The sequence below is a fragment of the Dendrobates tinctorius genome, unplaced genomic scaffold (genome assembly GCF_039654945.1).
Source record: "Dendrobates tinctorius isolate UK_male_01 unplaced genomic scaffold, ASM3965494v1 ptg000079l, whole genome shotgun sequence".
Classification (NCBI taxonomy): Eukaryota; Metazoa; Chordata; class Amphibia; order Anura; family Dendrobatidae; genus Dendrobates; species Dendrobates tinctorius.
The window spans coordinates 13,773,817-13,779,816 of record NW_027361747.1 but is presented as its reverse complement, the minus strand read 5'-3'; the positions used below and the strand labels follow the sequence as shown (position 1 = coordinate 13,779,816).

Sequence of the window (6,000 nt, the reverse complement as noted above, 5' to 3'; positions counted from 1 at the left end):
AGAATAAAAGCCAAACCAGACATCTTATTTCCAGACACGTTTCGGGGTATTTGCTCCTCATCAGTACAAAGCAAGATGTCTGATTTGGGAGGATAATAAGCATCTGATTGGTATCTATGGGGTAAGATTACAATTTTTTCTGCTTTCAATCAACTAATGATGAATGCATAACACTGCAGCCAGTCCTCCACAAATCTCTCTCCTTAATGGATAAGTTTGGAGACCTTTATCTGTTTTGCATATGAGAAAACCGATGCAATACTAAGGTCATGCACACAATATCTTTTTCAGCCGGATTTCACCTGGAATCCACCTGAAAAAGTGCTTAAAGAGAACCTGTCAGCATGATTTTTGTAATGTAAAGCAAAGACAGGGTTGTAATGGGGCTGTAATACAGATTATATTCATACCTTTGGTGAAGTAATCCACTTTGTTGTTCTTCTTTAATCATCATTGGCAGTTTTCTGCTGATTACATTTTGGTGTACAGGGGCTGGACTGTGCACTGGGTCTTCTCCTCCCTGTCTCGATTTCCGGCCTCCGGTCTTTGTTTGGCAGGTTTTTGCTGAGATTTCAAACAGAGGAGACAGGTAGTTCAAAGCCTGGAGGCAGCTGGAGGGGCTGGGGAATCACAGATAGGGAGGAGAAGACCCAGTACACATTCAGCCCCTGTACACCAAAATCTAATTAGCAGGAAGTTTCAAATGGTGATTAAAGTAGAACAACAAAGGGGATTTCTTCACCAAAAGTATCCATGTATTCAGCATTTTAGTACTATTACAGCAATGTCTTTACTTTAAATTACAAAATTGTGCCGACAAGTTCTCTTTTATAAACATTAAAGGTAATGTTCTCTGTCAAAACTGCTGTGCACATGTCCCATCTTTTTTAACTTCTTTTAACTGCTTCAGACATCGAAAACCGTCAAGTGGCCAAATTAAATGACTTGATCTTTATTCGGGCTGCTCCCACTTGAAAGCTGCAATTATTTTATACTTAGGATGAAAAAAAAGCAGTAAAAAAAAATAGTGAAAAACGGCACAAAGAAGACGCTTCAGGGAAAATACCTCCTGCATTTTCCTGAAGTGTCTTCTGCTTCAATAACTAGGCAGGTACACCAGTGACTGTGTACACATACCCTAATGGTAAAAACACACTAAAGGCCCCGTCACACACAGCGAGATCGCTGATTATGTGATGCCACAGTGATCTCGCCAGTGATCTCGCTGTGTGTGGCACGCATCAGCAACCGGCCCCCCCGCCGGGTATCGCTGATCGTGCAGGATTGTTCGGGGTCGTTTTTTGATCGTTGGTCTCCTGCTGGCCAGCACGCATCCCTGCGTGTGTCAGTGGGAGGGCAGCGATCAGCAACGCTGGGAGCTCCTATCCAACGTAAACAGCGGGTAACTAAGAGCCGCGCGGCTCTTAGATACCTGCTGTTTACATTGGATACCAGCTTCCTCGCTGGTCCTGATTGCTAGTTGGAGTGTCTATGTGACAGCTCACCAGCGATCAGCTAACTTTGTCTCAGCGATCCCATCCACATCGGATCGTTGATGGGATCGCTGCGTGTAGCAGGGCCTTAAGGATGAAAGAAAATTCGGATTCACCACTTTCATGAAAATTGGTCTGTTTTACCTTGTATGCAAAAAAAGAACCTGACGTGTGAAATCAACATTATGTGGCTGAAAAGCAAAAAAAATTGATTAAGGATACTTGTAAAAAATATTTGCAGAATTCAATTTTTTTTAATGACCTATAAAACACTGATAGTCGTATAACAAACTTCACATCAGATTAATTACTATGAAATAATTATTGTCAATTGATAACCGTCTCAGGACCTAACTGGCGGCGGTGACTATTGCTAGAAGTGATCACAGCGAAGTTTCTGATATTATTGCTTCCAGCAAGACCTGTAGCAGATACAAAAAATAAGGAAATGTCAGAACATTGTTTGCTTTCTACAGAGGCGAAACAAATCTATTGATAATGGTTTTACTTTCAGCTAGCCCTTATGTCACAGAACCCAGTGTATTCCCAGGACCTGCTCTACATATGAATAGCAAACTGCAGCAAGGCTTTACCTGTCAGCCAGGGAGGGACTTTGACGTCACTGATTGTTGCGTGTGAATAACCACCTAATTCCTTTTACAGGAAGAGTTTTCACCTTGTGACTGGAAAGAACAACTTTATTCTATGAAACTTACACCGAGAACTATGGCTGCACTAATCCTAATGGACCCCAGCCCCGGCTACTGTCCATGAAGGTAACATAGAGCACATTAAAGATATATATCACATATTATAAGGCTGTAAGTGCTGGGGGATAGCTACACTGCGTCTATGGAAGGTTGGGTGGATATGAAAAGACAGATTGGGGTTGTGGTAAGGTAAACTTGTGTGGCATTTGCTTAGAATCCATAGACAATAAGATAACTAGTAAGGAGAATGTTATTTATGTAGAACTACTGTAAGGACAAACAGTGTACAAATATTTATTAAAAAAAGTCTACACAAAAGTATTGAGGATCCTGCCAGATAGACATTTACCATCTAATACTCAATCCTATGGATGATAGTTATGATGGAGACAGGATGCCGCTGTCAGTCCCAGCGCGCCTGGCCGTACCCATGGGACTGCCTGAGAGATATATTATCTGTATACTGGAGACCTCATTAGCAGTCATATTGGCTGAAAGAAATTCAGATTCATTTGTGTAAAGCAGCACATACCTGAGCGTATCTTAACCGCAGCAGTGACAGATGGTGGTAAGGTCACAGCGACTTGTGCGAAACAGACAGGATTAAAAATAGTTGTAATTCTGCAAAAATCTACGAATACAGCAAAAAGCAAAAGTTATCCGTAACATTCACAATACTACAATAAGGTCACAATATTGTGTGGGTTTGTATAGGCTGGTTTGTAATGTTCGCACCTTAGCGTTCTGAACCACCGGTCCTGACTATAAGTGGATTTAGATCTGAACACCTGAAAAACAGGTTAAAGGGGAAATTTCCCTATTAGTATGTCTTTGGATTGTGGGAGGAAACCGGAGAACCTGGAGGAAACCCACACAAACATGGGGAGACCATACAAACAATTCCTTGCAGATGTTGTCCTTGGTGGAATTTGACGATTCATGGGGATCCAACACTCAGCACCCCCTCAATCGGATGTCCACAGTTCCAGTGGTGATTAGACATGAACAGTTGGGTAGCTGAGCAGCTTTATCATCTGTTTATTGGCCGGGTACTGCAGATCACCTATTTATTTTAATAAGATCTGATCTGCCCTGCCCAGCAGCAGCCATTAAACAGCTCACAGCTGCGCTGGTCAGCCTGGCAGCAGTTTACTTAGGGTCCCATTTCACATAGAGATGCACCAGCGATTTTGACAATGGTACGACCTGGTAGGGATCGCTGGTGCATCGCTACATGGTCGCTAGTAAGCTGCCAAACAGGCAGCTCTACTCAACCACTCACCAGCGATCCCGACAACGATACGACCTGGTAAGGATCGCTGGTGCGTTGTCACACAGCAGCTATTGTGAACGATTCCAGCCTGCGTCCCTGAGTTCTGCGTCGCCAATGAGGTCGCTCAAACACAGCGATGCATGCTGGCCAGTGGGACGCCGACGATGAAAAAATGGCCCAGGACATTCGAGCATGATCAGCGATATCCAGCAGGTGGGGCCCGTCGCCACTATGTGTCACATGTTGCGAGATCGCTGTTGTGTCACAAAATCGGTGACGCATCAGCGATCTTGTTAGCGATCTCACTATGTGAGATGGGGCCTTAACAGCCACTGTTTACATACGACCACCTCACCAGCTGATAGGTTGGAGTGGGGGTATCGGATTGCCACCAATCTGATCTTGATGACCTATCCTAGATATAATTCAGCAATATAAAGTAGTAGAACACACCTTTTAGATGTGCAATCAGGTTACGCACTCTTGTAACAGACAGGCGCATTCAAAAAATAGTTAAAACAGAATTGAAAATTCCATGTTTTGACTAAGATTGGATAACTCTGGTGGCCCTGTCATGGGCACATCTGAATCTCATTTTGGGGGTTAAGACAAAAACCTCCAATGGAGTTAGAAACGGGCTCAAATATGCCCTGAACTCTGCCTTTTAGCTGGCCTGTTTCTGAACTACGGTATGTGCACATGTTACATATTTGCTGCGTTTGTGCCATGTTTTTTTTCCATGCAGGTTTGTCATAAAAAACTGAAGGATTTCTTAGTACCAGAAACGTGAATGAGATTTCTGTCTTATGCACACGATGCTTATTATTCCTTGCAGATTTGAAGCAGTTTCAAATAGATTTGACATGCTGTCTGTCAGCTTTTTTGCAAAGTTTTTCACCTACTGTATTCTAACGAATGGGGAAAAAACGCATTCATGAAATAAGTAAAAAATGCATCAAAAATGCGGATCCGCAGCGGTTTTGGCCCTGCGGATCCGCAGCAGTTTCTGCTACGTTGTACAGTACCATGAAAAACAAAAACCGCTGTGCACATGCTGTGGATTTTTCCGTGTGGATTTGCTGCAGTTTCTAATCCGCAGCATGTTAATTCTTTGGGCGGATTCCGCAGCGGTTTTACACCTGTACCATTGTACAGGTGTCAAACCGCAGGGCAAAACCACAGGCTAATCCACAGATAAACCGCAGTTCTTTTGACCTGCGGATTTACCTGCGGATTTTGCAAAATCCGCAGCACAATCCGCAACGTGTGCACTTACCCTAAGGGTATGTGCACACGTTGCAGATTTGCTGTGGATCCGCAGTGGATTTTCCACGCGGATTCACAAGTGTGTAACCAACCAATGTTATTCAATAGGAAAAAAAAAAAGCTGTGCACATGCTGTGGAAAATTCCAAACGGAATCCACAGCGGTTTATTTTCCTCAGCATGTCAATTCTTTTTGCGGATCCGCATGCGTTATATACCAATTGAATTGATGAAATCAGCAGGGCTAAAAACGCATGCCAATCCGCAAAGAATCTGCACAAAATCCGCAAAAAAACCATGCAGATTTTTACCTGTGTTTTCTGCCAAGAGATGCTGATTCCGTGCAGAAAACTCTGCAGGTAAATCTGCAACGTGTGCACATACCCTAAGGGTTATTACATGGAAACCTCTGCTAAAAATATTGTGATGAAGAATGTGGGGACATGTTTTTTGGCCAATTTTGTATCCTAAAGTAGTTCATGCACTATTGATTTTAGGTGGCAATGAAAGTTTACTTTAACCACTTTCCCTACAGTTTGGAAGGTCTTTATAGAAAGGGGTTGTGGGGACAAACACCATTGTGGAGGAAAAGGGAAAATGTCCATCTGAAGGTGTTGATTTTTTTCTGCCACTGTTGGGTGTAGTCATTGGCATAATTGGAAAATTACAAACAGCCCTGCTACAGTGTCTTGACCTGACATCTGTGCATAGACAGTGAATTTTCGAAGTTCAAAGTGCCAACATTTCTAAACCAACATATGATGACAAATCAATTACTATGTGGCCGTCTCTAATCACGAGTGTAGAACAAACCTATGGTGGGGAGGCTAATGGACAGTCTAGGATTTACTGCTAGAAATATGATACATACAGTAACTTGAGCAGATTTGACGGTTGAGAATGAGACATTTTTTGGTCGTCGGAACAAGGGGCTATCTTGACAATGATGTTCTACTACGCACGTTTTCTACCTGATCACTGCTTGAAAGGTTAACGTGACAGGTTCCTCAATATATCACAATTATCCTTAAGTGGTTGAGACCCTACATTGTAATTGACCCCTTTTATACAGATTACTTTTGAGATCTGGGGAGCCGAGATCAGCTTTACCCACAGAAATGGCACCAAAACATAAGAGGAGACACAAAGTAAATAAATAAACATAAGCTATAGTTATGTGTTCAGAAATGGGCTCTTTAGAAATATTAATTAGATGACTAACACCCAGATGAACCTGATTGACAGTAGAAATCTAGCAC

General features: G+C 42.6%; 1 protein-coding gene and 1 long non-coding RNA gene across 8 annotated transcripts in view; one reads left to right on the top strand and one right to left on the bottom strand.

The window, feature by feature from the left end:
* Positions 1–497: 497 nt before the first annotated feature.
* On the bottom strand, positions 498–3,233 carry LOC141096760 (uncharacterized). Its single transcript, XR_012233770.1, has 4 exons — positions 3,098–3,233; positions 2,939–2,991; positions 2,736–2,834; positions 498–1,915 (listed from the first exon to the last, which is right to left on the bottom strand). It is a non-coding gene; the product is annotated as an uncharacterized lncRNA (long non-coding RNA).
* The window catches only part of LNX1 (ligand of numb-protein X 1), a 294,610-nt gene continuing 290,740 nt past the window's right edge, over positions 2,131–6,000 (top strand). For 2 of the 7 annotated variants that reach the window (XM_073583546.1, XM_073583539.1), the window contains exon 1: positions 3,945–4,165. The gene's annotated coding sequence lies outside the window, so the exon portion shown is untranslated. Of the gene's footprint in view, positions 2,270–3,095; positions 3,212–3,427; positions 3,513–3,549; positions 3,690–3,944; positions 4,166–6,000 lie in introns of those variants that run through there. The other 5 variants (XM_073583540.1, XM_073583543.1, XM_073583545.1 and 2 more) reach the window with 5 other exon arrangements.